This window comes from Myripristis murdjan, chromosome 21 (assembly GCF_902150065.1).
Source record: "Myripristis murdjan chromosome 21, fMyrMur1.1, whole genome shotgun sequence".
Classification (NCBI taxonomy): Eukaryota; Metazoa; Chordata; class Actinopteri; order Holocentriformes; family Holocentridae; genus Myripristis; species Myripristis murdjan.
This window is the reverse complement of record NC_044000.1, coordinates 2486296-2512398: the sequence shown is the minus strand read 5'-3', so window position 1 is coordinate 2512398 and position 26103 is coordinate 2486296.

The window sequence follows — 26103 nt, the reverse complement described above, 5'->3', positions numbered from 1 at the left end:
ACATATTTTTAAAAATGCATGTAGTCTGACGAGAAGAAAAATTAAACGTTAGGGACAGTCTAACTTCATATTCTGTAACTACTCCATCATTCCAACATCCCATCTTATGGAAGTCTGACTGGACTTTATCAGCCTGTCCTCCTTCAGTCCAAAATCATTTTCTATTTATCTATCGTGTTCATGCGCTTTATGCTCTTCATCGTTTTGCGAGCTGAGCACTGAAGGCCCTTCCACCTGAGACGTGAGGAGGGGGAGCGACCACACCTGATTACACAAACACACCACAGACACAGGGACTGTCCACAAAGACAGAGACAGACAGACAGAGAGAAAGACAGGAAGACAGGCATCCACGTCATAATTCCTGCCCAGAGCTGAAGGGCCACTGCTCTAACTGCAGCACATGCTGACCTACATACAGCTTTATTGAACTTGATGAAAAAGTGTTGCTGTCCACCGTGTTGTACACACGCCTGGTCCAGCTGAGCGGCTGGATGTGGGCTGTAATGCTCTGCGTGACGAGAGGGACTCCAGAAACCGGCAGTGGAGGTCCTGTTTTCCAGGCCGAGTGGGTGAAACGTGATAGTCTGCAATTATATAGGTATGGCTGTAATTTCTGCTCCTGCCTGATGATAATTGCCAGCTTGGCTCTTCGGGGTGCCCCGCGAGCTCACCCTGCACAGGAATCCCATTCTGTTGAAGGGGAAAACAAATGCCGAAGCTCCGCGACCTTTGACCCTATCTTTTATCAGCCTCTCATCCTCCGAGTCCGCGGCCGCCTCGGAGGAAGGTCCTCGGCTGGGACTGATGACGGTGACTAATGGTGAATCATACGCTAGCGTGATGGGTCGAGGAAATTATGAAATTCGTCATTTGCCGCCTCGTGCCCTTTTCCCATGATCAATTCCATGTTGGTGATGGTGGGTGGGGCAAGGGGGGAGGGAGGGGGACTTCGGCTGGGGACTGAGCCTCTGTACTGGACAGTGAACACTTGGTAGCATGTGGAGATAGAAGATGTTCAAAGTAATGTTATTATGGTGTCCAATTAAAAAAGAAGAAGAAAATGACATAATAATAACAATACTATACTACTACTACGAATAATAAAATAATAATATATAATAATAATAACAATTATTATTATTATTATTGATATTATTATTATTATTATTTGCTGTGTTGTCATATATAAGTTATTATTATTATTATTATTATTGTTGTTGTTGTTGTTGTTGTATTATCATTATTATTATTATTATTATGTCATCATTATATCATCAGTAGTATTAGTGCTGGTAGTAGAGGAAGAAGAAGAAGAGAAGAAGAAGAAAAAAAAGAGAAAGAAGAAGAAGAAGAAAGAGAAGAAGAAGAAGAAGAAGAATGCTTTCCCTTTCTGCCAAGCAACATTACTAATAATGAAAATAATAGCTAAAAAAAGATACATTTTCTGGAAGAAAGTTTGTGTTTGTCGTATGTAGGCAGTATGAATTCTGGTGGCAGTATAGTAGTGGTAAGAAGTAGCGAGTACTAGTATTAAACAATAGCAGTGATATCAGGTGTAGAGCACATAGTAGCAGCTGGAGTGGCAGAAGTAGCCGGAGTCATAGCAGCAGGGGTCGTGGTAACAGGAGCAGCAGGGGTGGAAGGTACTGAGTACATTTAATTATGCTTTATAGAAACTTTTTTTTTTTTTGATTATTTTGAAGTCAGTAATTTTACTTTTGTACTGAGGTACCTCTTTGCCAAAGTATTGCACTGATCTGCATTTTAATTGGATCCAGGATAGAGTACAAATTTTGTTTGGTCTTTATAAATACCTAACTTGACCATCACCAACACAGGTGTGCAGCCTTCCACAGTTAAAAAGAAGTACCTCAATAACTTTATTTATTTATTATTTATTTTTAATTAATTTTCCTTTTTTTTATCCAGCAGTAGCAGTGATAGTAGCAGTAGTAGCTGTAGTGGTGGTAGTAGTGGAAGAAGGAGGTGCAGTAAGTTGCATTAGCATCACCAGTAGTAGTAGTGACAGTAGTGGCAGTGGTAGAAGCAGTAGTAATTGCAGTACTGGTAGTATTATTTATACTTAGATGAAGTGTGTAAATCCTGTATTGCAGCAGCAGCAGAAGGGAGCAGTGATTACATGGATGAAGGCTACAGGACAAACTGCCTGTTGAAGTAGGATGGCTTCCCGAGTTTCATCTGAGAAAATAGGTCAACCAGTCCTAATGTGAGTGAACTTTTGACCCGGACGAAAGCAGGGCTACTGTTTCAACAAAAGACATGTCAGCTCCTGCCTTTTTCTTTTTTTTTTTCTGTCCAAGGGGCTTGTCCCACCGTGGCTTTAATTCTGTGTTTTGACATTAGTGCAGATAAATGCTTTGCTGCTTTGATTTGCTTTCATTACCTTTCAGTTCCTGCTTCATCAAAAAACAATAGGGCAAATTGAGCTGCTGAGTTGGGATATCATGAAAGATTCATTATGGCAAGCAATGCAAGATCATGTATTTTTCACTGAGGGCTGGATTTGTTAGAGCACACACTGCAGATTTATACGCTATTTTAAGTGGAGAAATTGTGCAGAAATCTCGACGCTTGCCTCGCCTTTTGGTTAAAGACAGGCTGATTTTTTTTCCCCTTTCTTCCTGGGATGTTTGTGTCATGTCTTTACGCTGCCTCTGACCTCATTTCTGTCCACAGCAAACCTCCATTTAATAAGCGTAAGTGGCTGCTCCGTCTACACGAGAAACAAGATGGCGGCGTACAGTACCTTGCGGTCTCCACATGGTTTTTCCTCCTTTCTTTCACACAGTGTGCCACCTTTGCGCTTTCTGGCCCGAAATGTGTCGACATGTTTTCAAGTGTTTTTTCGTCCCAAGATCTCATTTTGCCTCTTTTTCCCTCTTCCGCTAGCCTTTCCCACCTAAAGCACCCGAAGCCGAGCCCGAACGATCGGTTCTGCTTTCGGTATTTGTCGCGTCAAATAATTTCACAAACGAGCGCCGCGGCTCCGTATGCCCCGCGTGCGAGCTCGCCGCCTCGTTTTGTCTCGCTGTGTCTTTTGGAGTGCTATTTCGAGCCCTCGCTCACTCTCTCTCTCTCTGCGGCAGGCTCATAATATCAGATTGCACAGCCTGCCTCGGCCAAATGTGAATTTTATACTCTAGTGAACACAGGCTTTACACTTTCATTAGCTCACATTCTCCTCAGCAGTGCAAATGCCATGACGCTGGACGAGGGGGCCCTCGCTGACTGGAGCTGACGGGGGTGAAGGGCGGGGGTGGTGGGGGGGGCGAGAAGGCGGACGAGGGAAAAAGAGCTTCCGCAAAGTACCGTACAGTTTGCCCACAAGGCATCGGCCGCATACCGAGCCCTCTGAAAATGAAGAGGAAAAAAAAGAGGGCTTGACCGGGCACATATTGCTGAGGATAATAGAAAGAAAACATAAAAATACTTGTTACGTGAAATAGGTGGGACTTAATTGCCCTAAATATGGCGATAAGTATTTATTTGGAGCGCTTTCACCCTTAGTTACACAGCTTTCCTCAGTAAAGCGGCTTTTTGACAAATATTATGTTTGCAGCTGTGCTTGAAAAAGTTCTTCCGGCATGAAACCTCAACAATGCACTTATTGCTTTAATGAGCTGCCTCATTAAGAAGAGTTTGAGCCTTATGAGCATCATTTTTCAGCTGCTTGTTTTTTCCCCCTCTCTGTATCATTAAGTCTGCAGCCTGGGATAACATGATAGAGGAAAAAACACCTTTGCCTTCTTCGCCCTCTTTTTTTTTCCATTCTATTTCCCACCCTTCTGCCTCCTCATTTTGCACCCTGTACGACCAAACGAATCAAACGCATTTAAAGGGAAACACGCGCGCGGCATAAACATCTGTAAATAGGCAAAGGGCGCTGCAAGGGAAAACGAGAATTGCTTCTGTCAGCGCTCCCCCTGAGAGATGAAAGCAAATGCTGGCTCTGTCTTAGCTATTAGGGCGAGCAGCGCTCTTGGCCTAACCCTGCACGCCTCCCTCCCCTGCTTCCTCTCTGCCAGACATGGACGCTCAGAAAAAAAACAAAGTTGCCCTCTCTCACTTGAGAGAATTAACTTTCAGTCGGGCTCGTTTTCTGCGAAACTGCGACACGCTCGGATGTCTGCGCACCTTTTCCGCCGTGCCGTATTTCGGCTTTTCTGATTATCCGGTTGCCCGGACTACGGAGCGAGGGCTGCTCTAACGAGACGGGGAGGGGGAGACGGAGACATCTCGGCGGCACGTTGTTGTCATCTCGTCAACACTTGTCGCTCGAATTATTATTATTATAATTTTTTTAAACAAACCCTAAAGTTCAACAGGACACGACTGCGATCTGTGTGACTGAGAGCGGGACATGAGGAGGAGCACATTTGTGCGGACTTGCAGGACGCAGGCGGAGTCGAGAAGCGAGAAGGTACACTGCATTTGTGGCCGCAAGGGGGGGGGGGGGGGGGGGGGAGGAGAGATACAAGCCATAGACTCTACTTCCTTTTTTGAGGTTTTTGCCCATTCCTGTGTTTCTCTCTCTCTCTCTTCTTCTTTCTTTCTATTCTTTTTTTTTTTTTTGAATCGCGTGTAAAGCGGAGGGGTTCACGCGGAGGGCAGTGATTACAGATTGAATGAGCTAAAATGGAACGTCTCCGGGGCACACTCTGACCTGTCAGCCTGCCGTCTTCCTCCAGCGGATCTGAGGAGAGCTGCTACCATGCCATCGCTCACAATCTCCATCCCTCTCTCTCTCTCTCTCCATCTCTCCATATCCAATCCACACCTCTTTTTCTCCATCTCTTTTATCGTAACCGGGTCGGCATAGTGAAGCCCCCCGCTCCTCCGCCCCCCATCCCACTCTGTCCATTCTCAGCGGTGCCGAAAGCAGATTTGCTCTTTAAACTAATGGGCCGTTATGTGAAACAGACCTGATTACTGCCTGACAGAGGGGATTAAGGCCGTCCAGGGCCCAGCGAGTGTGCCAGCATTCATGACCTGGCACAACCACTTATGGTGAATTTTATTTATACTGCATTCTGTAAACACGCATTTGATAGATTCAAGTGGGGAAAAAAAAAAAAACAGTAACCAAAATCAACAATGCACCGCTCACACTCCAGTTAGCTTGGGTGGTGCGTCATATTTATTTGTCCATCTACAGTATGCGGTTCTGTTCTTCATTTATTACATTTTTAACGGTTCAAAAATGGGAATTCACGCAGGTTCTGAAGTCCCACTTCTCTAGGGTTTCCCCAAACATAAGCAAAGTGAAATGACATGTTGTATCTAAATAAACCTAGAAATGGATTTATGATCCTTCTTCTCCACCCTTACTTTGAAGTGAACTTTTCAAGTTTCCATAATTCACACAAAGCATCAAAGCCTTTCGCCAGACTTTTCCTTTTTTTTTCTTCTTCTTCTTCTTTTTTGTCAAATAGGTTGAAATCCCCTCTGAAGTGTTAGCTGTATGCAGGTTTGAGCAATTTGCCCAAAGCGCCAAACTAATGAGCAAAAAGTGTACTTGCAGTCACAGAGTTAAAACTCAGGCCTGTACTGAATTAAGGCAAAAGTGACAGCACTAAGTTCTCATACTAGTAATTATTTTGTGATAAAATGTGGAGAAAAGGACTGAAAAGTTGCAGCTGATAATATTTTGGTTTGCTTCACTATGTATTTTTTTTTTTTTTTTTTTAAATCAATTTATTAATTCAGTTTAAGGTTTTGGGTTGCATGCTGAGAGCGACTGAAATATTCCAACAGTGATTCTGCTCTCACCAAATTTGCCAATGGTGACCTTGTTAAGGACACAGATACAGTGAAGAATATTTATTATTTGCATTGATTGGCACAAGACAGCACCCACAGCGGGAGAGCTACTGATTTAGTTTTCTCGAAAATTGGTAAAACTATTTTCACAGTGTGCCTCAATATACTGCATATTCTACTGTAGAAAGATGCTTCCATATACTGCTGTCATAGCCTGATCCTGTAACAGTTTTGTGATAAGAAAAAAAAAAAAAAACTATCTATCTACAGATATATGTTGTAATTTTATTCTGTAATTGGCAAGCACTAGCATATTTAGATTTATTACCTTAACTGGATGCCAGTTTGACAAGAAATAATCTGTTCTTTTTCAACTTTGTTTCAGTTAAAGTTACATGTAATACGTTTTAGAAAATACATATTTAAAATATTACATAATATAAATATTTGTTACTTATTTATGATATTATAAATGTTACAAGTTATACAGTCTTAATTAAGGTAAAAAAAGTCATAAATTAATGAAAGAAATATTGAAAGGAAGGTATTTTCAAAATCGCAACTGCCAATATTTCACTCTATATATTAATTAAATGTGCTTTGTGGGCTGTAATACACCCTATATTTGTTTAATAATTATCCTTATAAAATGTACCATCAAATCATGCTGTTTTAAAACAATAATATGTAGAGTTACTTTATTAAGATGATATACAATTTAATTTAATGATATATGGTGTGACTGTAAAAAAAAAAAAAAAAAATCCCTCAGTCTCACACAAATGCAGCAACAGGATATATTTTCCTTTTTTGTTGTTGTCTCACATTCTTTAATTTGTTTCTTTGCGTGAATTGATGTGATCAATGCATGTTGTGTATATGAACAAGAGAAAATTCACGCTGAATAAGAAATCTGTGTGAAAGATCCCCAAAACACTGATGACAGGCGATACAATCCACAGTTCTCCTCTCGTTGTTTCTGCAGTGCCACGGCTGGGCGGGCAGGAGCTGAAAGTCTCGTAACCACTTTTATTAAAGTCATCATTCATTTGGCCGCAGGTCCGCCGACGTGAAGCAAATCAGCTGAAGACAGTGCTTGTAAAAGTTTTACAGTCTGCTCTAATTATTATGGACTGAGTACAGTCAAGTAAACAGTGCAGAGGCCTGGCTGCAGGTTCCACAGGGAAGAATGCTTTATTGTGTATCTGTGTTAACATGTGACGGTGAAAACCCCTCCTTTTGTATGAAATACCTCACTGTAGGTTTATTTTAGACTGGATTTCCCCCCCCACACACACACATGCACCACACACAAAGTATTGAGGTAGGCATGACAAATAATCCATGCAAATGTATGCATGTACGTAAATGACATCTGTTTACAATTGCAAAACAGGGCTCAAGGCCACAGGCTCAAACTCTGTGTGTGTGTGTGTGTGTGTGTGTGTGTGTGTGTGTGCGTCACACGAGGCCGAGGTAAGCTCAGGATAGAGGGGCTTTCCTCACCCTGTTGATCAGGGAGATTTTTTCTTTTCCTTTTTGGGGATTTGTGATGCTACAAGTGACACTGTTATGTTGTTTCTGCACCGCAGGGGCCACACGTCACTCAGACACTGTGTCCCCTGTTGATCTCCTGCAGGTGTAGTTTGAGTTCCTGTAGGTGGCGCTCACTTCTTTGTCTGTTTGTCTGCCATCGTGGCTATCGCTTCTCTACGACGGTATATTAGGGCCACTGTAGAGAAACAAAAAAATACGGAGCTGAGAAAAAAACTTTTTGAGATTAAACTCGTAAATTTAAGAGGAAAATGCAGGATATTCTCTTAGATTAAAGTTGTAAATTTATGAGAAAAAAAACTCAAAACTTCACAGATTATAAAGTCACATATTTGCAAAAAATATATATTTTTCTGAGTTTTTTTCTTGTAAGTTTGTGACTTTATAATCTCTGAAGTTTTGAGTTCTCATAAATTTTCTTTTTTTTTGTAAATTTACCACTTTAATCTCTGCAATTCTGAGTTTTTTTTTTTTCTCCTCTCCTTTGGTTCTGCATTTTTTTTCTCCCTACAGTAGCGTTAATATGCTATTTATTAATTTATTAATTCTATTTATTTAGCAGTTGTTGCTAGAAATGTCAATATATCATTACTACCAGATGCCACGTTTTTAAAGCAGCAAATTGAAATAAAAACTGAACATGAACTAGCTACAGGCCGAGTCACTGCTGTGTTTTATCAGTCAACAACAGAGAGTAGTAAAATGGTGACGAATTCTTGCACAAAAATATTCATGGACCCCTACTTTAACCGCTGTCTGATATTCTGCCTGTTCCGATGTTTGCTAGCTGATGCTTGCAGGTGACAGTGGCTGTGCTGTGCTGCGATGGAATGAATGACACCGGCAGCAGGGAAATACAAGAAGTCCACACAGCCGGACAATCCCTGATGCAGCGCTGCGTTATGCTGAGGGCAAAAGATTTTACATGTTGGGGAAGAGTGGGCGGCTCGGGATCCGTAAGTCAAAAAGAATCAAGTGGCGTGAAAGGCAGAGCGCCGTAGAAGGCACTGACCTAAATCTCTCTGTTTGCAACATGACATAACCAAAGACAACAGGCGACTCGCAAGCCTCCAGGTTCTGTGGATCTTAAACCTCTGCTTGATCACTGTCCACTCTGGATGGGGATGATTGATAGTGTTTGCGTGTTCACACTGACGGTGTTTCTGGACCCGATGGTGCAAAGCCGCCGCGTCACATGAGCACGAGGCCGACGTGTGAGTGTGTCCGTGTGCAGATGGAGTTTAGCTTTAGCTCGGGGTCCAGGGAAGCCCCCCACGGGTGGAACAGCCACACATTAAAGAGTTGAGTTGCGGGTCACATGCTGTCGCTCTCCATCCGTCAGCTCAATTCCGCCCGGGTGACGGCGGAGGGAGTGTATTTTGGCAAAGGAGGGTGAGGAGGCGCATGACGGGGCGCAAGAATAGTAAGGGAGACGCAGCGAGGTGGGGAGAGGCGGTCATGTGACTCAGCACGTCGCAGCCTCTGGACGCTAACCTCCTGGATCTCTAGGTGTTGAAGTGGAAGCGATGCGTCTTTGTCATGACGTGTAGGCACCAATGCCTCATATACACACACGTGCATGCATGTACACACATAGGAGCACTCATACATATGTGCATGCATAGACACACACAGAGAAAAGAGCGCACACACACACACACACATCAGTGAACAGTACACTGTCAGAAACAGGGGTACAGTGGGAGTCCATATCCGTCCCCCAGGGTACAGTCTGCACACACGTCCCCCCTGAGCCAATTACTGGACCTCATCACTAGCTAATTATTGGACTGCATAAATGTCCTCTATTTAAACTGTTGATTTAACCAATAAATCAATGCAACAATTCAATAATAATAACAACCACTAATAATGCAATGATTCATACCTGTAGGACATAACAATTCAACAGTCAATTCAATGCAACATCCCTGTGTATATAAGGTGTATATAAGTAGGTATACATTTGTTGTTGCTGTTGTTGTTTTTTTGCTTGTTTTGTTTTTTGTTTGTTTTTTTTTTTTACATATGCTCAATTTCTTATCTTTGTATTTACTGTAATATTTTATAGGATTAATGGTCATTATGCACATACTTTTGATACAACTTATACATAATACACATACTTTTTTAAAAAACTGTAGGCCACATATTTTTAAATTTTATATTTCTTTCTATTTCTTATAATTTAATTCTTTTCTTGAGAATCCGAGCCACTGTAACTGGTCAAATTTCCCCTCGGGGATGAATAAAGTATTTCTGATCCTGATTCTGATTCTGTGTTTCTCTTTCGGAGCCAGAAAGGTGCATATATGTTCCCAGGCAGTAAAAGGTACATATATGCACCATTTCCTCGAAATGTTAAGACTGTTAAGGTACAATATCAGGAGACAGCGTGAGCTAAATACAATAAGTAAATGAATAAATAAATATATAAATATATACCTAAATAAATCAGTTTCTCTCCCTGATCAATAAAATATTTCTGATGCTGATTCTGATTCTAAAATAAATAAATAAGGTAAACTATTAATTTAAGTTAGATTTGAACTAGTAGGCTATAGTTGAGTAGCCTTGAACACAGGTTTTGTAGATTTGTGGATATGAAAAATAGGTCATACAATGATCCAGTCAACATTGTAGTTATAATGTAAGAACAAGGGGACAAATAAGAACCCGATGTCAAGGGTACAAAAGCTGCACCTTCAAGGGTCCTGCCCCACTGACAAGACGCTGGACCCCTAAAGGTGCACTTGTGGGCTTTATTTTCTGAGAGTGTGGCTACCATCAGAGGGTGCGTGACACCAAGGAAGCGTGAGGGATGTATGTGCAGTGCTCTGGGAGGGCTGCATGCATTCTATTCACACCATGAAACAGCGTGGCAACAGAAGTGAAGTGCATTTAACCTGCATGTTAACTCTGACGTCCCATCACACACCTTCCAGACAGTTTTCAAACACGGCTCACTTTGCACAGCCACAGTTTTGGAAATCCGAAAGACAAAAGGTCACGTGGATGGGACTTCCAGCGTCAGACGTGGCCTTTTGATATATCCTGGATGAAACGCCAAATGAATCATGAATGAGGCATGATGGGAATTTTTCGCCGGCACTGAAAATCAAGCAGTAGCACTGACCCGCTCGTGCACACGGAGTCTGCCGGTTTAACCCTTTATGCAGACGTGGGGCGTGAGGAATATCAAAGTAAAAATTATGAATTCAGCTGGGAGAAATAAAAACAGTCCAGACAGAGGAAAGTCATGAAACATTCAGTGACATAAATTGTTGATAAAAGCAAATCTAAACCAACTTTTTTCTTTCTTTCTTTCTTTCTTTTTTTTTTTTTTTTTTTTTTTTTTTTTGGCTGGATTTAGACAAAATGCCTAAAATGTAATGGATCAGTAACAGTTTTCAAGGATTTTTTCAAGAACTAGCAACTAGAAATGGTTATTTATTCTATCTGAATATTAATAAAAAAAAAAAAAAAATGTATAAAACACGGAGACTGTCCTACCTGGGCTTGATGTTTCATGACACTGATTTGAGCTACATTTCTAATTTCAAATTTTGCCAGTTTCAGTTTTTTTTTTTTTTTTTTTTTTTTTCTCATTGTTACAGGTATAATATCATCTATATAAAAATATAAAACCCCAAATAATGAATGTCTGGGTGTGCAATCTTCAGAATGGGGAAAGTGGACATTGCCAGGAATATGAAAATCACTTTGTAAATATTATATTCATTCTCTGTGTTCATGCTGATATTTTATGTAGGCAAACCAAAGCAAAAATAAAACAATGCAATATGAATAAGCATAAGAAGAGCTTTTTTTTTTTTTTTTAAACAGAACAAGTTATTTATTATAATTTTATATATAACGCTCTGCCTGGGGGTTTGCAATATGTTAAAATAATAATAATAATAATCACTCTAAGACAAAGTGCATTTTGGGAGGGGTATTTTGTTAGAGTTGTCATCAACCCCTTCAGAGGAGTGACCATTATTTCACAAACAAATCAGATTCTAATGCTGTTGCATGTGATTATGAAGGGGGCACAATAAACAGCCAACACTTGACCTATTTGATTGAGCTGTATATTAATATTATCAGGAATAGTAATACAATTTGCAGTTTTACTCCAAAAGAAATAACCAGTGGAGTTTAACTGGAATAAAGTAATTGATGACAGCAGAATTCTTCTCAGATGCCTTCTTTTGGTGACTGTTCATAAATTTGACTCAACATACCTAAGAAAGTATTATTAAATATGGCCTGAAGTTCATTAAGAAGCTGAAATTAAGTGGCATTCACCTTTAAATGTCTTATCATTAATGGTAGTAGTGACAGTTGTAGTATAAGTATTGGTATTACTGTTATTACAGTAATACCAAAGAAGAAGAAGAAGAAGAAGAAGAAGAAGAAGAAATGGAAAAAAGAACGAGAGTCACACAAAAAATATATAAGACGTATTTAATAATAAACAAATACCAGAAACAGCAATATTACAAAGTGAGAGTGAGATATTAAAGGGAACCAGTAAACAGGAAAAGTGATGCGGTGTAGTTGAGGTTCTAGTTTCGATAGCGGGGTATCAGAGTTTGGGACGGGGTCAGCTACAGTCGCAGTCCCACACTGCTCCGGGCTGAGGTGGTGCTGTTGGCAGCGCCCCCCGCCCGGCCTCTGAGTTTCCAGGCTCCCAGCTCCCAGTTTCCAGGCCTGCCTCCTGAGTGCGCTCCAGGAAAGTGCCCTGTGTTTAGAAAAGCCTTCTGTTTATGGTTTACAGACAGTTTAATAGTCTGGTTTGAAATTTCCCACTGCTCTGAAATAGTGATATTTTAGGCGCCGAAGTGACGCACTTCGTCATTACTTTCAACTTTTCATTATTTGAAATGTGTTTCATTTACTAGTATTTTTGGTTGAACATAATCTCCTCAGGCGGAGCTGACCAGGCTTCACTGAGAAACTGTAATGAGATTATGTGGGAACACTGTACAAACAAAACCGGGTTATTAGACCTGACCTACCACCTTGACCAGAATCCTCCTGTGGCTCTCTCCTTGTCATTAATTCTTGTATATTAGGATGATTAAATTTGGAATGAAAAATCTGTGTAATTCCTCAAATTGGAAAGTTATTTCAAATTAGGCTAACACAGTTCACTCTTTGTCGCAGCTGACGGCTCGCTGTGCGGTTTGAAGGCAGGGTTTGACAGCTGGCCTGACAAGGAGGGAGAGGGAGGGCGTTAACAGAAAACAGACTTAAAGGGGAATTCCACACAATTTAAAGGAACAGTTCACCTGGAAATGACAATTAAGGTATTAGTTGCCTTACTACATAACAACAGCAATGCTGTCTACAAGAAGCGGATGAGCAGACTCTAAATCCTCACGAAGCTGAGATCCTTCAACGTGTGGAGCAAGATGTTGGAGATGTTTTACCAGTCTGTGGTGGCCAGCGTACTCTTTTTCGCCGTGGTTTGTTGGGGGAGCAGCATCGGAGCCAGCGACACCAACAGACTCAACAAACTGATCAGGAGGGCTGGCTCCGTGATTGGCTGCAGACTGGACACTGTGGAGGCTGTGGTGGAGAGGAGGACACTGAACAAACTGTTAACCATCATGGATAACCCTGACCACCCTCTCCACCACACACTGGACAGACAGAGGAGCTCCTTCTCCAACAGACTGTTACAGCTCCACTGTCGAAGGGACAGATACAGGGAAATCATTCCTGCCACAAGTCATCACACTGTACAATAACTCACATCTGTCTGACAGAGATTCACAACTGTCTGCTCTATAGTTCTGTTTTTAACACTTCACTAATCAGCACCTTAATTGTTTATTTATTATCCATTACGCAGCATCTTTACTGTTTATTTATTATCCATTACCCAGCACCTTAACGGTTTATTTATTATCTATGTATTATCTCCTAGGTTATATACATTCATACTGTTTTTCATAGTGACTGGAGGGGAAGTGATGATTCCATAAGGGGCCGAATCAAGTCTGACAGTTCCTGAATCCCAGTACCAGGCATCGGGTTCTGCCACTTGGTTTCTTGGTTTCATGGTTTCATGCTTACTCTGTTCCATACATCTGTATATTTCATATTTATTTATTACCATCTGTATATTTCACATCTCATATCTTATATTCTTAGGTTAGTCCTTATTGTATATATTTAATCTTTATTGTATATACTTCTACATCTACTCTACTCTATTTAATTTTATTTTATGTTTCTTTTGATGCTGCTGTAACATAAGAATTTCCCAGTTTGGGATCAATAAAGTAAATCTATCTATCTAAAACTATACAGTAATAACACTACAACAATATTGTAATATTAACAATATAACATTTTGTTTCAAGCTAATATATATATATATATATATATATATATATATATATATATATATATCCTCAAATGACTCATATTTCTCTGAACAAGTGGTGCAGCATAACCTGTAACTCACTGAAGGTCCAAAATGTCTGTATTTCCCTCATAATGACAGAATTTTTATTTTGCTGTGAAATACCCGTCATTCTCTTTGCATGGGAATTTGCCACCAACATTCAGAAATGTTAATAATTTTTCTTAAGTATTTAAACCAACAATAAAGGTCTAATATGCAATGCCACAATGCTGATCCAGTGCCAAAGACTGGTTGTCAGCAGGCTCTTTGTGTAACACACAAGACGTGACAAATGCAAGTGGTCATATTAACAGCTCACTGTGACAAAAAAAAAAAAAAGAAAAAAAAAAGAAAGAAAGAAAGAAAGAAAGAAAAAATAATAAAAGGGCTGTATGTTGACATGAAATCATTTGCAAATACAACAGTTGTGGGGCAACTGGTTGTAGGCTGTATGGAAAGAAAAAAAAGGGAAAAAAACAGTTTAATTTTGTTTTATTTTATTTTATTTTATTTCAAGCTGGAGCTAGGAGAAACTTGCCATATTAAGCTGTGTGTCAAAAGATTTAAAAAATCATAGTGAGGGGCTGTGTCTATATAATCAAATATTGCTTTTATAAATTCACAGGAAGAATGAAAACAATACAAGCCAGCCAGATATTCTGATTTTGACAGAGAAGAGCAGGTGTGCAGAATGTCCAGGCATATAGAGGAGGATGCTAATAGGTATTCCTGTTTTTGGAATAATAACAAAGAATACACCATAATAGATTATTTCGATAGAAACAGATGAGAGGGGGGTAACTTTCCTGGAGCTGGAGCTGACAGCATTCCCTGTAACCGTGTTCCTGTAGTGGAGTGAGTGGCTGCTGTTCTAACATAAGGCCCAAACGACCGCGGCTCACTCCATGTATCTGTGGCCTCCTTTTACAATGAGTCGCGGAGAGACTTCCATTCAGACTGGCTGTTACACTGGACTTGACTTGTCAGTGGCAGCAAATCACATTTGCCCATCTCTCTCATTCATTAGTCCATTCAGCCTGTCCCTTTCATTTTTGCACAAATAAACACATTTATGAAAAAAGCCAGTTACCCATATCAATCATGAACAATAGCACAAAGTTGTAACTGTGTGTCCTTAGGGCCCACACTACAATCTTACATTTCTCCCACAGAGGGGGAAAAAGGAGCGACCTAGAACAAGTTACTAGAATAGAATAATCGATTAACCATTTTACATTCACTCATCACTCACTTGCATGAGTTCTTAAGAGAAATTTGCTGGTCATTTTTAACTTTTGAAACACTAGACCCAGTTCAGTTCTATTATTTGGGGGACTGTGCCAGCTAAAACTGTGTTTATCAATCCTACAGAGTTCAGTGGAGTTTCATCTGACATCCAGGTGAGTAGATAATGACAGAATCTTCATTTTGGAGTGAAGAATTCTTTTAATCATCTCAACCAGAATTTCATGAACACTAACTATTCTAAGTATTCTTTCTCCTAATCTGCAATGTGTCATGGCTGCTCCAGTGACAAAGGAGGAGACTGGAACACACAAACAAGCCAAACAAGCTTTATGTCATAGCCTTGCTATCGGTGACAAAGCACAGAGCTCTGCTCCAACAACCACTCCTAGGCACCACCACCAGCACAGCAGCCATCACTTCCAGTTTAGACTCCAGAAATGATGTAGCAGTGTGATACCACGGGATGAGGTACAAGACAAATGCTGTTGATGAGTAGAGCTGTACACTTAATCACAATATTATCAAAATCACAGTATGGCCAAGTGCAATATTAAAATTGCAGGAGATGCAATCTTTTGATAAAAGCCAAAATGTGTGACAAACATTGTTGTAAACAAAGTATTATAGGGCTACAGAGACACCCTGGCTTACAAATTGCATTTTTCAGATATAAGAAAACATGTTTGTTTGGAATAGATCCCAGAAAAATATCACACCATCATCATTTTAATCAGCTTTTCAGTGGAAATAAAAATTGTACTGCAAAAATGATAATTCCCACTAAAATCACAATTTTTTTTTTTTTTTTTTTTTTATTTATCATTCAGGCCTGGGGAAACAGTCACAGTATTCACTAATACGGAACAAACTGTCCTATCAGTTATGGCAATGCCCTGTAACATATTTCAAAGCTAAAACCCAGCCAACAGAAAAAAAATGTATTGCTGGCAGAATACAGAATGAAACCAAACAACTGATTTCCATCCTGACTAAAGCATGGCAATGAGACTGCACTTCCAATTGTCTCAGATATGAATCTCACCCTGTTTAAAAAAAAAAAAAAAAAGAACCTCTTAAACTAAACTGCGCCCTTGTATCACTTCACGATAGGACCGATCCAAGGCAGATAACCCAGACAGGATCATTACTACCCTGACAGATGAAAGAAAACCTAAATGCTTTTAATTTCACTGGTGGCAGGGAACCCGCTCCTGCTCTTTACCACGCTCTCTTTATTGTGACTGTTTATCAATAAGCCAGGGTGACCGTGGGGCTGCCACCACTGCTAATGCCACATGAATTGATTTGGCCATGGCTTCCCATGTGAGCAACAGTAAGGGTTATGGAGAATGGTCAGGCTGTGACCCTGAAGGTGAGTAAACCAATGAACAGTAGCGGTTTTAGGCACGGGCGAAGCGGGCAGCCGCCCGGGGCGGCATTTTTTCATGTCATGTGGGGGGCGGCACGAGCGCAAAAAAAAAAAAAAAAAAAAAAAAAAAAAAAAATCAGCGCTGCACAACTCATATCCTATATTCATCCGAATATAAGACGATTTTTTCTCCACTGAAAATGCCCTGAAAAAACGCCCTCGCCCCACACATGTATTGTACTTGCATATGTAAACCAGTAGTTAGGCTCGCCTGATGCTGCGATTACTGGCGAATGGCCGCATTGCGCAGTCAATAATCAACCGTGTTGTCTGTGTCATTGTCCGTTGTGCTGCTGCAGCCGCATATGAACAAAAGTTGATTTATAATGAAAGGTATATGGCAGTAGCCTATGTGTGCGCCGCTCACCTGCCAGATACAGCAGACCTGACCGGGTGGGCGCAGCACCAGTCGGCATGAGGCCAGTGTTGCGGCCGGCCCGCCTGATGCCGACCGGTGCCGCGGCCGGCTCGCCTGATGGCGGCCGGTGGCTTTTTTATTCAAACAAGATTTTGTCCATATAAAAAGTATTTTTCCAGAAAAAAAGGTATTTGTACAGGTGCCGGCGCCCCTGCCGTGCACAGCATGGGCGGCTCTGGGAGGGGCACCTCTAACGGCCAGAGGGGCAGGTGGGGGGGTTAGGAGTAGTAACGGAAGGGCGCAAGGCAGTAATTTCGCCCAGGGCGGCAACATGGGCAGAACCGCCACTGCCAATGAATAGGGGACACGATTATTAAAAGTGACGCCTTATCATAGTCTGAGATATTGACATGATACTAAGAAGGGGTAAGAAAAAGAACAATGTGGATATTCATCCTCTTTTCACATAAATGATGACAGTAGTGGCTGATAAGAAAAAAAAATTCCCTTTATGGTCAAAATAAGTAGTATGGTCAATAAGTAGTTGTAAATTAACCACTGTGCTTACTTCCTCTGCTTTATGGGTTGGTAGGGATCATTCTCATTATTATAGTGACACCCCTGGGAAATAATTTGCAAGGTATAGGAGTATTACTCAAATGTATGTGTTTATACCGTGAAGTCACCCTATACAACCTCAGTATTACACAATTAAAAACTTAGGAACAGTTGATGGTTCCTCACTCGAGGCTCTGATGAGGGCAATCCATCAGCCTCCAGCCTCTCCATCACACAGTGCCAGGTTAGGCTAGGCAAGCAAACAAAAAAAACACATAGAAAAAAAAAAAAAAAACATCCTTACAGGCTTCATCCTTGTATATGACTTGGAGTACAAACAGTATTAAGGGTTTACCATAAGGAGTAAGTTGAGGGACCATACCAGTGATTTTACTACAATTTAGCCACATTTCACATTCATGTGGCATCAAGGGAGCCACCATCCTCGGAAGTGGAAGCCCAAATATTCCTTCCATCCGGTAAAACCAGAGGTCCAAGATAGTATGGACGGCTACTGCAGCGTAATTTGATCGATCAAAACTATCCGAATGTAGTAAGGCAGGACTTATATCAGCAGTGTCTACAGTTGGCAGTTGGAGGTCATGAGTCGCTTGTTACCTGGTAACTAGATGGAGCAATACACAGCACCCATTGAAGCTGGCTGTCCAAGCGCAGTGGTATGCTTGGTCGCTTACGCTTTCATAATTGCGGCGTGACAACCTTAATATGTTGAAGGGTATAGAACAGATCTCCTGCAAATAGACCTCCGTCTCTGCTAATCCTCAGGAAACTCTTTAAGCGTTATTTTTATAGCCTATTTTGCTCTTAAATTGGATTTGATTTTTCCCCCAGTCCCAGCCGGCTCAGTCTCACCCCTGCTTGGACCTTGTCTTGACTGGAGCTCGACGGGGCCTGATGACTCTGACTCGACTGAGTTGCTCTTGACTACAGCACTGCTAACAGGCGCAGACAGAAAACAGATGCATTGCCAGGGAGTTAGCTGTACCCCCGCTGGTACACAGATGACCCCGAGTGCCCGTACTTTGTCCTGACTCTGCTCATTCCTAGTAATCTCGTCCTCACTGAGAGAAGGCAGAGAGAGAGTGTGGTCTGTGAGGCTGTGATAACTTGAGGATGGGAATGTGAATAAGCTCGTCAGGGTGGTCGATAGCACTGATGGAATTTCCCTCTACCTCGGTGTTATTTGTAACCATGCTTGATAGATCTAATTATGGCCTCATTTAGTGGGTAACAGGGTTGGTTGACTGTGCTCTGGGGCGAGAGAGAGAGAGGGAGAGAGATACTTGTGTGTGTGTGTGTGTGTGTGTGTGTGTGTGTGTGTGCGTGTGCGTGTGCGTGTGTGAGTGTGTTAGCTTGCACGGACCTTTGTCCATTATCAATCATTCCCTTTCAACATAGCTTACCACACGTTCTTTTGCAGTCTGCCTGTTTTTTTTTTTTTTTTTCCAAATAGAAGCTGAATGAAATGATCACAACTGGTAATTGGTAATACTCAGATTGAGGGAATAATTAGTTACAGTTAAACATTTTTGCTTGGTGTAATTTCAGCTGAACGTTGGGGATGGCAGCCATTTTTATTGGGATTTCCAGGTAATAGCAGAAATAATATAGATTTAGATTGTAGTTAATGAAATAGTCATGTAGTGTGTGTGTATATATATATATATATATATATATATATATATATATGTGTGTGTGTGTGTGTGTGTGTGTGTGTGTGTGTGTGCGTAGTCATTTTAAGTTTGTAGCCAAAGTTCTGTTTGGAAGGGCAGTGACACTGTAAGAAAGTTTTTTCTGCCGAAGACACTGCGGTAGTGAATTATTACATTCAGCATCACAACACTTTATCAAGCGATTCTAATTGCTGGTTATGTTCAAGCCCATGGTGGTTGCCTTGGAGACGTGAAGCGTACAGGTCATGCTGTCTGAACAACACGTTCCCGTCTGCTCAGAGTCGACTTGGCCTTTCGTTAATATGCTACTACTGTGAAACACAGTGCCGGAGAGAGGGAAAGTGAGAGCATGAAAGGAGGAAAAACTGAAACCCTGCATTCTCCGCTACCAGAGAATTGCATTCTTTCATGCCATAAATTTTTGATATTTTGTGATGACATGTTGTAATTTACTTTATCTGTGCACCCACCTTCCTCTCTATCTCAACTACTTCAATTAGTGATTTCCTATATTCCCAAGAATGACTGGAAAAAGCCTGTCCTCTTTAATTATGAGTGTCTGACAAGGCAATTATATATTTGTGATATTTTAAATAGCTAAAAAATGGCCTCCTGTCAAACTCCACTGCAGATGAGCTGATAAGTTAACTGAGTAAACAGAGCAGTTTCCGCTTGACTTTGAGTTACGGTGAGCCCGTGTAACTGACCGTATCGTCGCTGTCCCTCATGTGAGTGCATCTGCTGCCTTGGTCAAACTCACCTCAGATGGGAGCCGCGGTGCTAATTTACGGTCACGGGATTCAGGAGTGTGTGTTTGCTTTTCAAAACAGTGAGACCTGGGAATGGATAGGCATTCATTTCAGTTAATTAGCTGAGCCGTATTGCCATAATGTCGGTGTGCAGCACCTGCAATCACACAGTGACATCGACAGTGGCAGTTCCGTTAACGACACACACAAAAATACACACACACACACATACATACTGTACATGCATCCACTCAGTTTCTAAATGATCTTTTTTTCCATGGCAGCCTGTAAACACATGAGCTGGTAATTGAATGAGCTCTGGATTAGTGATAAGGGAAAACAGGTGCAGTATAATGTTTGTAGATGAGCCTCCTGTTGGCTCAGCAGGGTCTCGCCTCCCATGACTCTTCGTTCTCTCTCTCTCACTTCCTCTCTGTCCCTTTCTCTACACAACATACGCAAAGTATACCATCGGTCAGCCACTCAACATATAATACTTGCAACCTGGTCTCATCAATCTGCGTACAAATAACATGACTTTTACACTTACACATGCGGTGCATTCGCAAAGGTCCAATTTTAGATGCATTTGATACGCCCGTCCTCCCTGTTAACTTCTGTGGACAGCAGCTGTGCAACACATGCAGCGTTCATGCATGCATTAACTCATTAGCTGACATTACACACCATGATTACTTGGTTAAGTTTAGGAAAAAGGGTAAGCGTTAGGGATACAAAACGATTGCTACCAAACTAACATTAACAACGTAACATTAAAAACAACCAGCAGGCAGATAACACCAGGCACCAGGCTAATGTCAGCTTGCTGTCATTACAAAACACCGATCTCAGCTGAAGAGGGAATCAAACCTGTGTGAAAGTCTGTTTCTTTGACCCATATCACTTGCACATAAAACTGAGAAATGTACGGATGCACTGCATGTAATTTCAAAGTGTAAAATCTTTGTATGCAGCTTATATTATGCACCACAACTAGGAAATACCATCAACAGTCAGAATGATCATATGGTAAAACCTGGAGCAGAAAATGCAGCTTAAGCAAGGGGATGCCTGTGTTGTTACTATGGCAGTCAGTGATGGCAAATGACTGACAGCAAACGCTGCACTGCTGAACCGCAAAAATCCAGTGACACCGAGAAGTTTGGTCACTTGTTATTTAACTGTGTGGACAGTCAGCCCTAAAAAACACATTTGAAAAGGCAGATTGGATTTGCCTGCGGTCTGAAAATAGCACGTCTCTCTCAAATGATACACTGCATCCCCATCCAGATCGTGCAAAAGGTAATGTGCTGCAGTGTTGCAGATAAAATTGATGGAGAATTCTTGTTCATCCAGCAAATACTCTGTTTTTTTTCACTGATTCTGGCTTGCTGTTCAAGCATGTCAACTAGATTACATGCTTTTCTGTTTGGCACACACAGCACCAACAGTGATGATATTGGTTAATAAACCACAAACAGTACATGACATGCAACTCATGAATGTGATTTTGCTTAACTGATAATAAATCTCACCGGAAAATTGTCACACAATGATTAGTTACGCAATGACTTTGTATTACAGCTAATAACCTGTCAGAACTGTTTCCCCTGTGATGTTAATGGTATGTTTTTAGAAAGAAAACCGGCAGAGAAATAGAGAAATGCAAGATATATCTTCATCATTAAATCTGCTATTGCTTAAAGAGGTACACTTTATATTTCTCCCATCCATGGCAACATTTTAAATATGCATGTCTCCACTAGTGCCCTAAGACCCCCACATACAATTTAGTGCAGCGTCCACTGCTTCATTACTGGTGACAGATTTATAACCCATGGCCATAACTTCTACCAAATTTCAGGATGGCCATTACTGCATAATAGAAAGTTACACCATCAGTTCAATTTCACATGTAAAAGCCATCTTCAAAGGCAACCCCTGCTGTCCAACAGAACTTCTACATCTTTACTGGACTTTCAATTACAGAAGCAGCTCATTTCAGATGTCCATCATGCTTGCCTTGCTCCTGGGAGAGCAGCTTTCAGGCATTCCTGCTCCGTGTTCTTGGAGTCGCTTATAGAATAGATTGCAATTAGAGGTCCTTGGCAGTGTGACGGCAGTTACTTCCATGACGTTTTACTGCTTCGATTGAAGTTTTAATTTGTTTCTTATGACCTTATGTATAGCACTTCATAAGGGGGTCTCTTGTAAAATGGATCCGTTGAGCTCAAAGGGGTTTCTCGTTTGAAATAAAGGGCAAATAAAAAGCTGATATTTCCTTTGTTGTCTATATTTCAGCTGATTGCTTACTCTCTCATTATCCTTTTCAAGTCAAAATCTAATAATAGCTCGTAACAAGATGGGGATAATATCTCCATGCTCCACTTGAGTCTTCACATAGCAGAATTTTGGCTAATGATCTGCAATGCAATTCATTTTCAATCTCTTTTATCACATTTAGTGTTACTCGTCAAGCCTGAGAAGCACTACTTCTTCTCTCAATACAACCACTTGCAAGGCTGTACCACTGATGACTATATATCTGCCACTAGTAGTGATTATAAATTATTCACTGATTTAAATTGTTTCATTCACTTCAGTGCAGGGCTTCAAATCACTGACTATGTGACTTATTCAGCTCCACTTTAATTCAGGCCAGGGTCTGTTTTTCATTTTGCTGGTTTGTTCAGCTGAGCAAGGGCATCCGTGTTCCAGCAGCACATTCACTTCACTTCACTGCTGCTTTACTGTCATTCAGCAGAGTCTGCAGGAACAGCTTATTGTTTGACTGGTTGTAATCCTCTCTAATGTATCACATGCAACAAGTTCTCCTTTACCAGAGGTGGCTAAAACCACGCCGAGCAGGGGCTGAAGGCTGGGAGCTTTAGGCAACAAAACCATTTGGTTAAGGTCAGAGAAAGGTTAAGGTTAGCCATAAAAAACATTTATTATTATTATTTTTATTATTTTCTTATTTTGGATTTTGTTAATTACAGTTCTTATTTCACTAGGAAAAGGTTGTTCCTCTGATATGTGGTGCATCAGCCCCTGCAGACTTGGGGGAACCACACCCATGAGAATTAGTTTTGAATCTGAAAGATGAATTCCTGTAGATTCATTATGCTAGATTAAGTTAAGTGATTCTAATGCTGATTACTGATACTGCTGTTGCCCCTGAAGAGATTTGGAAAATGCCATAAGGAGCTCAGTTCATAAAATAAAATAAAATAAAATAAAATAAAATGACATGTTCCAGTCTAACTGCACATATACTTATATCTTCTGAAAAAAACAGGGAAAAAAATTAATTATGTGCCTCCTAATTCTCCTATTAGCTGTGGTATCTACAGTAACAGTTTGATTTAATGAATGTAAATGTATTCATAACCAATGTGTTGATGCTGAGACTTGGTCCACATCATTAAAATCTTGGATCCATCACATTGAGAATGCCCCCCATTTCTCTGTCACTCTTGACAGGCATCCAGACTCAAAGAAATCTGTGACTTTTGGGGATTCAGCAATGAGAGGGAGCGAAGGGCGTTATGTTTATTTTTTTTCTCCATAATTATCCCGGGGTGACATCAGAGTGGACAGTTGCATGCTGGACAGGGTCACAGGATCGGGGCGGCATCTGGGGAAGAGGCTGTGAACAGTCCATTAACGTGGAGACTGTGTCTGCGGCTGCCAGAAACATTCGCACAGAACCCGCAGATGAAAGCCAAGCCAGTAATGACAAACAAATTAGGCCGGGCTACGGGGAGATGGAACCTGCAGATGTGTTCACTGTCCGCTTCCAGACATAAAAGCTGTCGCGGCGTCCAGATTGAATTACATTACTCATTTGCACGGCAGTGCCAGGGCTCCCTTTTCACTGGGGCAGGCTGGGGCCGGTGGGCAAAAGATCCACTTTATGAGCTCTTTGCTGTACATGGAGAGCAGATGCTAGGCAAGGTGAGTTTTACACACCTCAGTGGTTCTTTAAGCCCCCTATCAGTGAGCAAACTGCTCAGATTTCCTCTGTTCTGCTGTAGCCTGCACGCAACCTTTCCATAGTCACCCTGATAGTGTGAGGACAGGTGTCTGACGCAGATCACCTCCAACAAAAGAAAAAAGAAAAAAGAAAAGAAAAAAAAGGTAGAAAGCAGTGGTAACTATCATGGCTTAGGACACCAAAGTCTGGACTTTGGTAATTATGTCATATGGAAAAATAAAATTGGTGCTACAGAACTGTATGAATAATAAGTTTGCCAGATATAAGTTTGAATTTGAAGATTGAAAATTTAGTTGCACTGCTACTGCAGTAATTACGGTAGGCTACGGGAGCAGTGTGAAGCCAAAATGAATGAAACTGGCAGCCTCTCTCTCTCTCTCTCTCTCTCTCTCTCTCTCTCTCTCTGACTCTCAGATTTAGTGTTAGATATTGATAGACTACATATTATGAGGACATTTATTTGCTGCTTCATAAAAAACGTTTACCTCATACATGTGCTCATAGATTTTTCTGTTGGCTGACTGTTGTCACAGTGATATTTTACAGCATCATTTTTTCAGATATTGACAATTCACTTCCAACTTTCACAACAAGGGGGAACTTTTCAGCATATTTAAGTCTACATAAAACCTCTTTTTGAATAGATTTTTTTGCATCTGATAAAATATAGTAATTCAATAAGTAACAAATGAGACACAAAATTGCTGAACTTGACCATTTATTTAACACTGTGTTGTCTTTCTTGTGTCTGCTTATGTGGATCTACACTCTGCAGTGTACTTATTTTAAATTTAAAAAAATGTATCAGCTAATAAATGTCCACAGGTAATCACAAAACTAAACTTTGCAAAAAAAAAATCTTTATCTCAAAATGCCAGTTATCAGCCTGATTAATCTCTAATCACAAGTCACCTTCTGTTGTCAGGTTATGTTTTGGTTTCTCGTGTTCCTCAAACAGTAATTTGACAGTATCGAAAATGTCACTGTGACAGAGATGCCCCCCTGGACCTCAGTGATTTCAGAATCCGGGCTGTAGCCATGCTAACTAACATAAGTCTTGTGTTGGGTCATCTTGGCATTGCTTTAATGTTTCATAAAAGATTGCAGATCTGGACTATCCCTATGGAGATGGCTAATTAGCATCTCTGAGCTTAATTAAGACAATTGGCAATTCCCATAGCCTTTGTTTTATACAGTTACCTCAAAAAAAGTTTGTTATATCTAATTAAGGCGGTTGAACACCAGCTAAGCGAACCTTAAACCACTGGAGGCCAGCAGAAAATGTTCCTCTTAGTCACAACATCATCGTTTCATTACTTTTCTCAGACAACTTGGTTTATTTTCAGCAAAGAATAGCAACAGCATTTCACATGGGCAGACGGTGAGTCACGACAAGGTGAAAGCAGAGTTTGGAAAGGGGGGGGGGCACGTTGGCTTTGACACTCGGAGGTCACATTTCCCAAGTCTGCAGAAGTCTTTCTTACTTGTGCGAATAAGAAATGAGAAAAAAAAAAGTGTAAAAAAAAAAAAAAAAAAAAAAGTGAAGTAGCATAGCGTGGCCTGCTACAACCTAGAGCTGACAACAGGAGATGTCTGGAGAAATTAATGAGGTCAGTCGTTTTGATCGGTTAACAATATTATCTCGCAGTGGGTGGGCCAGGCTGTTGTCTGCTGGAGGAGAGGAACACATGACATTTGCCTAATTAACTTGTGCCGTTGGTGACGAATCAGACCCTAACCATCCCTGTAAGGACCTGCTGACGACACTGGCCACTTGAGCTCATGCTAAAACCTTCATTAGAGAAAATGCCATTGGACATTTTTTTTTTTCCCCACCTGTCGCTTTATGCGTCTTTTTATATCTGTTCTTCCACTTCTCAGGGGTGATTCTCAAGATAGAACACCTGGCAGGGTGGAGTGTGAAGTTCAGGATGAGGGCGACAGGAGATTAAAGGATTATGTTTTTTTTCACGATTGAGGTGTGCAGACGGTGTCACTTGGATCATTATGACACCTGCTAGTTGATAATGTCTTGGGGCAAAGCGTGGGTGTGCTGGGTGTGAAGGTAGTGTCTGTGGGCCATTCATGCGTTGGAGTGGATATGTTTGCAAAGTTTATTTGATGCAAAAACCCCTGCATGCTTGTAACACTAATCATGTGCTGCCTGCAAATGAATAGTTTTATTTTTTTTGTTATTCTCCATCTGTATTGGGATATTTTCTTTTAATTTAATGATTAAAAGGTAAACATTCTTAGGAAAACAGCACAGGCATGACTCTATATCATAAAAATAGTATCCCTTAATATATAC